Raw genomic sequence first — 11,978 nt, 5'->3', positions numbered from 1 at the left:
TATGTCCCTCAGTGGCCCCTGCACACAGTATTATGTCCCTCAGTGGCCCCTGCACACAGTATTATGTCCCTTACTGGCCCCTTCACACAGTATTATGTCCCTTAGTGGCCCCTGCACATGGTATTATGTCCCTTAATGGCCCCTGCACACGGTATTATGTCCCTTAATGGCCCCTGCACACGGTATTATGTCCCTCAGTAGCCTCTGCACACAGTATTATGTCCCTCAGTGGCCCCTGCACACAGTATTATGTCCCTCAGTGGCCCCTGCACACAGTATTATGTCCCTCAGTGGCCCCTGCACACAGTATTATGTCCCTCAGTGGCCCCTGCACACAGTATTATGTCCCTCAGTGGCCCCTGCACACAGTATTATGTCCCTTAGTGGCCCCTGCACACAGTATTATGTCCCTCAGTGGCCCCTGCACACAGTATTATGTCCCTCAGTGGCCCATGCACACAGTATTATGTCCTTTAGTGGCCCCTGCACACAGTATTATGTCCCTTAGTGGCCTCTGCACACAGTATTATGCCCCATAGTGGCCCCTGCACACAGTACGTCATCACATCGCGCCTACACATTCAGAAGCTGGAGCGCAGCGGTAAGGCAGGAGCTGAGCTGTGACAGCTCCTCCGGACGTCGATGAGTTGAAACCGGGACATACCTCCTGCCGACCGGGACCGCGTGACAGGACACCAAATTTGTGAATGTCCCGCAGAATTCGGGATGGTTGGGAGGCATGCCTATAGTGGCCCCTTCACACAGTATTATTCCCCATAGTGGCCCCTGCACATAGTATTATGCCTCATAGTTGTCCCTGAACAGAGTATTATACCCTATAGTGGCTCCTGCACACAGTATTATGTCCCTCAGTTTCCCCTACACACAGTATTATGTCCCTCAGTGGCCCCTGCACACAGTATTATGTCCCTTAGTGGCCCCTGCACACAGTATTATGTCCCTTACTGGCCCCTGCACACAGTATTATGTCCCATAGTGGCCCCTGCACACAGTATTATGTCCCTTAGTGGCCCCTGCACACAGTATTATGTCCCTCAGTTTCCCCTGCACACAGTATTATGTCCCTCAGTGGCCCTTGCACACAGTATTATGTCCCTTAGTGGCCCCTGCACACAGTATTATCCCCCATAGTGGCCCCTGCACACAGTATTATGTCCCTTAGTGGCCCCTGCACACAGTATTATGTCCCTTAGTGGCCCCTGCACACAGTATTATGTCCCTTACTGGCCCCTGCACACAGTATTATGTCCCATAGTTGCCCCTGCACACAGTATTATGTCCCTTAGTGGCCCCTGCACACAGTATTATGTCCCTTAGTGGCCCCTGCATACAGTATTATGTCCCTCTGTGGCCCCTGCACACAGTATTATTTGCAGTCAGGTAAGAAGAAGCACTGGCAGCTGTGAGCAGGAGCCAGGATCGGTAAGTAAATAGGACCCATTACCTGCTGGAGTTATTCCAGTAGGTAACGGACTATTAAAAAAATAATTCTGCAGTGGTAGTGGCTGCCGCCAAGCCCCCTGATGTCCCAGGCCCTGTGGCAGCCTCAACCGCTGCTACCCCGGTAGTTACGCCCCTGTCTGGCTGCACCATTTTTAAATTGAAGAAAACATTTGTCATAAGAAGCCAAGTAAAACACCACAATAATGTGTTGAAATACTGTGCGTGTGAATTCTAACATAGTAATCGCTTAGGAATAGGGAATAGGGAAAAAGTATTCAGCCACCAGCAGCAATAATAAATTTCAAAACAAAAAATGATGACCATTCCACTTAACTTTCCTTGAAATGCCGGGTATCGCACGGAACTGACTCCTTCGGCTTGGAGCTGTAAGTATACAGATCGTTCGAAAAATAGATCCAGCGTAGCCCCGTTAGGAAAGATAAAACTCTTCTTTATTTAATCCATGAAAAAATACAGTACACGCATGTGAAAATATAGAAACTGCGCCAGACTGACGCGTTTCGGATAATGGTATCCTTTCTCAAAGTCTGGTCTGAGAAAAGAGACTCACACAATCTCCTATGTAGGGCCACAATCTCAACGTCATGATTGACAAGTGATTACAGGTGTCCGATCTTATACCGGCTCTAAGAGCCGGTATAAGATCGGACACCTGTAATCACTTGTCAATCATGACGTTGAGATTGTGGCCCTACATAGGAGATTGTGTGAGTCTCTTTTCTCAGACCAGACTTTGAGAAAGGATACCATTATCCGAAACGCGTCAGTCTGGCGCAGTTTCTATATTTTCACATGCGTGTACTGTATTTTTTCATGGATTAAATAAAGAAGAGTTTTATCTTTCCTAACGGGGCTACGCTGGATCTATTTTTCGAACGATCTGAATTCTAACATAGGCTGAGGCCACACATTGCGGAAAAGCTACTTTTTTGTTGCTTCAGTGTTTTGAGCCAAACTCAGGAGTGGATTTAACAGAAGGGAGAAGTACATGTGTTTCCTATATATATCCCATTAGTTTTCCACTCTTGACTCCAGGGGTCCTAGTGGGCCACTTAGCAGCATCAGAATGTTGCTGACATTGATAAGCATCAGAACGTGATGTCGCACAGGGTCCACTGAAGAGAAAGCAGATTCCTACTTGAAGTTTGAGTTTGAAGCAAGATGGTGATAAGTAAACACCCTGCTTAGTCTTTCTGAGAGATTCCACACCACATGAGAAGCTCCTCAGGAACTGCTGAGAGTTGTAGTTTTATTCTTGCAAACCTTTTAGTCTGTCAGATGCCACAGACAACACAGACTGCAACACCTCCCAAGTAATATAGAAAGTATATGGACTGAGTTATCAAGAAAAATGTTTTCCACCTGCTCCCACTTTGATGTGAACAGTTTCTTATAACCTCCGGGGTCTGTGCACCTAAACAGAACTCTACACCAACTCTTTGCTAGGATGGAATTCAGGTATCATTTATACCAGAAATCTGGCGTAAAAGGTGATAAGTATGATGGGGACAGGAAAGTGTTGTGACTTTTAGGCTGGTCTTACACGACCGTAATGCTTTTACGGTTCGCAAGTTGCTGATCAGCAACATAGACTCCGCAGATGCCCGTAAACCGCCGCACTTGCTCATAGAGTTCTATGGGCGAGTCCATGCAATGCTGTGAATTACGGCCATTACGGACATGTTCTATAAATTGCAGACCTCAGTTGCGGCCTGGCACACCACGGATAAAATAGCCGGTGGTATAAGAGGCCGCATTGAATATAATGTGTCCGCAAATGGTCCGCAATTGAAAACCCTCAATTGCGGACCATTTGCGGTCTTAAACTACGGTCGTGTAAGACCAGCCTTACATGGCTTGTATGCGGAAGTGTTTTCCAGCAACAGCCTCTAGGGGGAGCTCACTACATATTTACAGCTCCTATTGACTGTTTTGGCAGCTGTATAAATTCCTATGAACTGAAAACCCCATAGGGCTAGTTCACACGGGGACATGGAGGCGGATTTTGACAGCAGAATCCACATCATAATCCGCCTCCATATAATGCTAGTCTATGTAGAGGGCTAGTTTTTTTTTTTTTTGCTAGCGTTTTTTAACGCTAGGCAAAAAAAGAAGCGAGCCGCCCTTTCTTCAGGCGGAAGCCGCGGCGCGCTGAGCCACGGCTTCCGCCTAGCAGCAGCACCCTCCAATGCTGGCTCATTCATTTGAGCCGGCTACGGAGGGGAAAGCTGCTACTGCGATGGTTGTGGCAGGTGGGTTTTGACCCGAGAGTGACGTGGCTCCCGCGTCACTCTCTGTGTCAAAATCCGCCCCCACCACCTCTGTGTGAACGAGCCCTTAGTAGCTACAAGCAGACAGAGCTTTTTCATTGAAGAAGTGAATTTGAACATTAGTCAGTGTGTATTTATGCCTGTTGAGTCATGATGCCCCAGTGTCCGGGCTGTGAGAGTCAGCCAATGCCTGCCAATGCCTGTGTAAAAGTAAAGTATAATATGGCGAATGAACACACTGTAGTAGATGTTTGTTCATTTCAACAACAGATTTGTATTGGTTTATGCAGCAAAAAAGATCAGGCTTTGTGAGGGTATCCATCTTATAATTATTGCCTGGCACAACAACTACTTCATCTTTGACTTTTTAAAAAGTTGGCACACGATACAAAAAAAGGTTTCTGACCGCTGGTGAGAATAGGGTCAAAGTAGAATCACTATATCTGTACATGTCAGTACATGTAGAATGTAAAAAAAACTGTACACGAAAATCTCTCTTTAGCTAATATTGAATTATGTTGCCATCTAGTGGCTGCTTTAGGTTACTGTGAATTGTAATTGTTCAAGTAAAATATTACTGCAATACACTTTCATGGCAAAACTTGAAAGTGACTTTGTGGCATCAAACCTTTGACTTACTTCCCCTTGCTGGAAGATATCCTCATGGTCTGGACAGAGACTAAACAATAATTTCATGAAATATTCAAAGAATTTCATTCCCATACGTAAATCAACATTCTGGACACTACCATAAAAAAATCTAAATGGCTCAATACAAATATCCCAGGATCAGAAATCTATTGACTGCCTAGATACTTCAGATGGGACAGCCTCCATCCTAAACTCATCCATTGTCTACAACCAGGTCTTCAGGTACAATTGTATCGGTTTCAGCCCAACAGACTGGGATGCCCAATTGAGCTATCTTAAAGGGACATTTTGGATAACCAAATCATCAGAGCCAACAGAGTACCAAGAAATAAAATTCTCCAATACACAGGAAAAGAACAAAACAATTGTGTACGTAGTGACTTACAATCCACAGCTGGGGGAACTAACAAAAACCTACACCATATTCTACACAAAGATGACTGTCTAAAAACAATACTCCCAGACCCGCACTGCTGTTACTAGCAGCCTCCAGCAGTAGAACATAAATCTTACACTGCCTTGCCTGGTAGAGTCTGGCAACCCTGATGTCTTCTCCTGAGCCCGCCACAAGGTTAGATGGACTTGGCAGAATCAGGACCCGGGTTACCAGACCAGACCAGTAGCTAATGTAATGTAAATAGATGCCAACTAAATCAGACCAGTAAAACAGCAACGAGAAACACAATCTGGGTCAATCAAGAGGGCACTGAATTGTCCAAATCAGAATCAGAGGAATAAATGTGTCCAGGCTGAGGTTAACAAGAGTTCACAAACAAAGACAAATTAGTTAGCAAGCAGATATCCAGTAAAACAAACCAAAGTCAGTCAGTAGCAATGCAGCAGATAACAGAAATGTTCTGAGAACAGGAACCTTGCTGATAACAATTAATAGCAGGCACATGAGAACGTCTGGACTGCTATTTGAAGGAATCGTGGCAGGAGGGAGGAGGGGTAACACCTGCAGCACACCATGAAAATTGCCTCTTGTTCCCTAGAGTGTTCCCTGCCCCCCAAATATAAATTATGTCCCCCCCATACAGAGTACTCATCACTGTCCCCCATATAACGCCTCCCATACAGTTGTGCTATCACTGGCTCCATCACCATGACCCACCTGCAGCAAGAAGTAGTAGTAGGGGCTGGGAAACAGAGAGATAAGTATTGACACTTTCCTGTCATGCAGTGCATCTTGTAGGCCTCAGGGGTAATGCAGTCTAGAAGTCAGAAAGTGGTAAGGCAGGATGTCTATAGCATCCTGCTCTACCAGTATTGGAATTGGGCTGGTCTTCACTGCTACCTAGTTCAGCAATACAGCTGTATTTTTAACAACCAGATTGGTAGAGCAGAAACGAACCCTCCACCAGCAGAAGGACTATGCACATTAGTGTGAGGAATGGCAGTCTTCTTAAATCTGGGTGCAGAGTGCCAGCATTACACCATGGGGGGTAAGTGTATCTTTTTAAACATTTTAGGAGCTATCTGAGAACATCCTGTTGTTGTCCCCCCCTACACACTTTTGGTCTACTGTACATTGCCCAATTTATGGGCAAATACTACCGGACAATGTATAACCATAGGTGGATGTTGCTGCATCTTGTGCAGCTGCTTCTCCATACCTTTGCCGACTGAGGGTCCATTCACACAGAGGAAATGCACCCTGAATGTGTGCAAAGGTGCACTCAAAGGTGCAAACTCAGGATTTCAGTAATGATATGATACACCCTGTGCAACAACATTAATTGGACAACCCTACGACTGGCACTGGTTCCAGCCTTAAAGGACGGGGCTGGGGAGGGGGCTTGTGCAGATTTTCTAAATTGATTTGTCTTACAAATTTAGGAAATACAATTTCTCCCTCATAAATATGTTTATTTGTATAGATTTTAAATTAAGAGAATACATCTTAATATTAAAAATAGCTCCTTTAGAAGGTAAGTTTAGAATAGAAGACTAGATTGTGAAGGTATTGACTGTCATATTCCTTTTGTCATCTATTCAAGCTGGTTTCATATTGCAATGTCACAAGTATACAATTCTTCACTGTTGCTAGGGTGATGGCCTTGATTCAGCAAGGAAACATTGTATTGCCTGACAATAATTGTCACATCTACTGGGAAAGGTTCCTGTGACAGATATGAAAGACAATGTAACACAGGAGCTTCGTCACCGAGGAACCAAACAAGGCATTAACATGTATAACTAGCACTGGGGACCTGGACATCACTTTTCAATATTATATATCAACCTGGCACTGAGAAGAGTTAAAAAGAGCCTGTCCCCGCTCTAGACCCTAGGAGATTCGGTCAGAGATGGATGGAAGGGCCAAGGTTGTATTTTCACTTGAATTCATTGAATGCTTAGTAACTAGTGAAGGGATTGGCACAGGGGAAATACAGAAGAGAAACGACAAGAGGAGGATTATACAAGCAGCTGGACTGGAGGGGTGCAAGAGGGTCAGATGGAAAGTCATAGAAAATGATGTTACAGTCCTCTAGCTGGGAGAGAATGCAGGAGCAGGAATTAGAATATTCAAGAAATGAGGTGGCAGGAGATGGTAGGGGCTTGGATAAGAAGTTTGAAAGATAGGGAATAATGAAAGGTTACCTAAAAGGGGATTTATGAGACTGGGGAAAGTATGGACCCCTTAACTGTAATGGATAGTTTAGGTAGGGGAGATGGGGGAAAGATGAATTCTATTTCCTGCATGTTATGTTTTACAAAATGGGAAGGGAAAAAGGATATTGCGAATAGATTATAGAATTTTGGATAGCTGACAAGTAACACCTTGGTCAGAGAGATATATTCGACTGCTATCAGCACAGAAGTGGTACTGAAGACCATTGGGCTTTCTCATTTACCCTGGTTGAAGTTATAGCTGGAGAAAAGTAGGGAGAGGTGGTGTGTGAATGGAAGAAAATAAAATTTTCAGTCATAGATGCTGTCATAGATTTCAGGTGTCAATTATGCCAGTTCTCTGTCTGGCAGGATCAATCAGGGCCAGCTCAGGGTTTTTAATGGGCCCTTGGGCAACAGAGCCTCAGTGAGCCCCCTTGTGGAGGAGGCGGGAGTTGGGACACTGCGCACCACTGCGGCCGGACGAAGCGAGTGACGTCACGCAGGAGCGTGGCATCACCTACGCCATACCTCCCAACTTTTGAACAGTAGAAAGAGGGACAAAATGTACAAATTTAGCTCCACCCGCTTTTATGTTGACTCTGCCCATTCTCATTCATTTTTCATGTGCTCCCACACAGTATAATCCTCCTACAGTCACCCGTAAATTATATGCCCCCCCTCCATCTCTCCCCCCAGTTTCATATAACCCTTCCTCTGCCCCCAGTTTCATGTCCCCCCTCCATCTCTGTCCCCAGTTTCATGCCGTCTCCCCCCTTCAACTGCCACAGTCTCATGCCGTTCTCCCCCCCCTTCATCTGCTCCAGTGTCATGCCGTTTCCCCCCTCTTCATCTGCCTCAGTGTCATGCCGTTCCCCCCCTTCATCTTCCTCAGTGTCATGCCGTTCTCCCCCCCCTTCAGCTGCTCCAGTGTCATGCCGTTCTCCACCCCTTTCATTTGCCCCCAGTTTCATGGGCCCCCTTCATTATGTTCCACCTTAATGTTTAACACAAAACACACACTTACACTCACCTTCCAACGCTCCCCCTCTGCTCTCTCTCCATTCTCATAGTTGCAGAGGCCGGACCGCAGCGTTAAAGCAGGAGCTGAGCTGTGACAGCTCCTGCTTTAATCGCCTATGTATTCAGCTCATCGTCGTCCAACGTACGCCGATGAGTTTAAATCGGGACAGGCAAGTGCTGGGGTGGGCAAGTGCCGGGGGGCCCCCAGAGGCTCTGTGGGCCCCGGCACTTGCCCGACTATGCCGTGTGCTGACGCTGGCCCTGGGATCAATGGTAGTGCCTTCAGCATGCCCTTGCCATGCCCCTTTCTGGAATGTGTTCAAAGCAGAAAAAATGCCAGTCACAATTTTTTTTTTCGAGCTAGCATTTAAAGACTCACAAATCTTAGGTCACAAACTTTGCCGTATAAATGTTGTACAACAAGAATGCATCTGCCCCTATTTGATTGATTAATAAAAGAAAAGTTTTAACAGGGTCACTTGGAGAATATTTTGGATGAGCAAAAGAACATCTGTTTAGACTCAACAAGTTTATTTATTTATTTTAAAACTTTAAGAATTTACTTGAAATTTTGGTAATATCACAAAAAAAAACAACAAGTCAAACAAGGTATCAACAAAAAAGGGTACACTTGTTGGTGGGAGGGTTAGGGAACAGAGAGAGTGGTAAGGAGAACAAGAATTGGCAGGTGGGGAGCAGGGAGGGACACAGGGGGCAGCAGGGAAACAAAAGCTCTGTTGCATCACAGACAAATGCGTAATTCAGAACAAGAACAATGGTAAACAAACCTCCTATCAGTTTGTAAAAGAAAAGGGAAAGGTAATAGGAGGAGTAGGCGAAAGGGAAAATCAAGAGGACACAGAAGGGAAGGCAGACAGGAATTCAGCAGAGTAGTAGAAGTGATTCCACAGGAGCCATGTTTGTTGATGGGCTCTATCGTCATGTTTCAGTTCTGCGAGCAGGCTTTCCATGCTGAATATGCAGAAGACCTCCTGTAGCCAAGATAGGAGAGAGGGGGGCGTTAGGGATTTCCACAGTCTATGGATAATGGATCGTTCCGCTACCAATAGAAAACCTAATGAGTTGCAGGTGTGCTTCTTAAACTTACACGGGAAGATAGAGGGGAGCAGGGTCATCTTCCAAATCAATGCCAGTGACCGTTTGAATAATATAACATACATATAACTAAAAGGGATGCAGGAACGTACATCCCCACCAGATATGTGTCATTGTACCCGGGTCGATGTTGCATCTACAGCATCGGTATGAAGTGGAGGGATAAATCTCATGAAGGACAGAGGGAACTCTGTACCATCTGAATAGGAACTTATAGCTTTTCTCTTGTGCTTTGCAAGATATAGAGAACTTGTGAAATGCTTGGAAAACCAAAGACCACACGTCTGGTGAGAACAAGACCCCCAATTGCCTTTCCCAATTACCGGTGAATGCTGGTAGACTATTGGCATAGTCCTCCATGAGCATGCCATAGATAAGCGAGAAAGTAGGGTCGGAGCACAATGCCCTGTGAACATTATGAGATGTCTTAAGCAGTGGCATAGCTAGGAATGGAGGGGCCCAGGGCGAACATTTGACATGATCAGGCTTTGTTATCGTAGCGAGAAGATCAGATTGGGGGAGAAGGGTGGAGGCCAACATAACTCAATGGAATCTAAGGGTAGACTGTCCCACAGTATCAAAGAAGAAAAAGGAGTGTGACAGGGAAGTCTGGGTTGCCTGAGAATGGGGTCATAGGGCCATCACTTTGGAAGAGTCTCTGCACAGCACCATAGATTTGGCAAGATTCGAGTATCTGGCACTTAACAAAAGAGAGCACGAGTGTTACTGTCTGACCAAAAACGCTTATGAAGCCATGGGAGAGCAGTTAGAGGGAGTGGGCTCAGTGACCCCTCCAGGGCAATCCAGAGCATATAGAGCATGCTGAGTGATGCCAGTCAAGAATGCAAGCCTTGACCGCACCCAGGAAGTAGCTGGAGCAATACGGGGACCATCAAATCCCCTCCCTGTTTAGGAGTAAGAAGAGTACCTTTTGCTATTCGCTGGGGTTTTGACACCCAGATTAACCTAGTAAAGGTTTTCTGGACCATAATAAAAAAAGTTTGGGTACATTCACACGGAGTTTTTGACCGCAAACATGCACCGTCAAAAACGCGGCGCAAACGTCCCGTAAACTCCGTGTGAATGCACCCTTTATGTAGTATTACAGGGACAGATTGGTAGAGGAGGAGGGGGAAGACATTCATTTTCAGCAGGTTAATATGACCTAGCCAGGAAAAACCCTTGGTGTTACAGCGTGCACGATCATTCTGGAGAGTGCGCAGAATAGGGAGAATATTCAGCGAGTACGAATCAGATTAGTAGGGAGTTGCACATCCAGGTAATTTATTGCTTTTGAGGACCATGTAAAGGGAAAGACGGATCGGAGACTACTGAGCAAAGGCGTGGGTAACAAAACATTGAGGGCGCTATTTTTGAATAGATTAATTTTATAATTACTATAGTAACTATAAGTACCAATTTCACGGAGGAGAGAAGGGATAGTCATGAGTGGTGGGTAATAAAAAGTAGAACATCATCTGCAAATGCTGATATTTTCAAATGCAGATCGTGATCATGGAAACCTCGGATATCTGGATTATCTCTAATGGCCACCAGCAGATGTTCCATCACTAATGCGTATAGCAACAAGGATAAGGGACAGCCTTGCCGAGTACCATTATGAATAGTGAGAGGGGAAGAGAGTGTGCCATTCATTCATATTTGCGCGCGTGGGAAGCTATAGAGAGAGCAAATAGTAGGACCAAGGCCAATCTGTGTAAGTGTGGCCTCCAGAAACCTCCAGTCCACTCTATCAAAGGCCTTCTCCACATCCAAGGAAAGCTGTATCATGGAAATCCAAGTGCACTGAGTGTGATGGATCACCGAGAAGGCCTTTAGTGTATTATCTCGAGCCTCCCTACAAGGGTCCTTGGAGTCCTTCTGGTAACTAAAGCCAGAGGTCCTGTAAGTGCTTCTGGCATGTAAAGGGGGGGGCAGGGGTCCTTGAGGTACTGTTGGCATTTAAGGGGAATACTGCTGGAATGGATAGGGGGCAGGGATCATTGTGGTGCTGCTGGCATCTAAGGTGGTGGTGGTAGTGTGTGTGTGGGGGGAGGGGGCAGGGGTCTTTGTTGTGCTGCTGGCATTTAAGAGGGCAGTGGTCCCAGGGGTGCCATTGGCATTACCCCTAGTGAAAATCAATGTACAGATTTCAAATAGACAAAGAAAGAAAAATAAATGCAACAGAAAGTTGATTTCATTGCAGAATTCAATGGAAAGGCTATACATTCTGTTAATTACTAGAGCTGAGCGAACAGTGTTCTATCGAACTCATGTTCGATCGGATATTAGGCTGTTCGGCATGTTCGAATCGAATCGAACACCGCGTGGTAAAGTGCGCCATTACTCGATTCCCCTCCCACCTTCCCTGGCGCCTTTTTTGCTCCAATAACAGCGCAGGGTAGGTGGGACAGGAACTACGACACCGGTGACGTTGAAAAAAGTAGGCAAAACCCATTGGCTGCCGAAAATATGTGACCTCTAATTTAAAAGAACAGCGACGCCCAGCTTCGCGTCATTCTGAGCTTGCAATTCACCGGGGACGGAGGTTTCCGTCCAGTTAGCTAGGGGTTAGATTCTGGGTAGGCAGGGACAGGCTAGGATAGGAAGGAGAAGACAACCACAACAGCTCTTATAAGAGCTAAATTCTAGAGATGAGCGAACAGTGTTCTATCGAACACATGTTCGATCGGATATCAGGGTGTTTGCCATGTTCGAATCGAATCGAACACCGCGTGGTAAAGTGCGCCAAAATTCGATTCCCCTCCCACCTTCCCTGGCGCCTTTTTTGCACCAATAACAGCGCAGGGGAGGTGGGAC

This window comes from Leptodactylus fuscus, chromosome 3 (genome assembly GCF_031893055.1).
Source record: "Leptodactylus fuscus isolate aLepFus1 chromosome 3, aLepFus1.hap2, whole genome shotgun sequence".
In the NCBI taxonomy this organism is placed as follows: Eukaryota; Metazoa; Chordata; class Amphibia; order Anura; family Leptodactylidae; genus Leptodactylus; species Leptodactylus fuscus.
Note: the sequence above shows the minus strand (reverse complement) of the source record.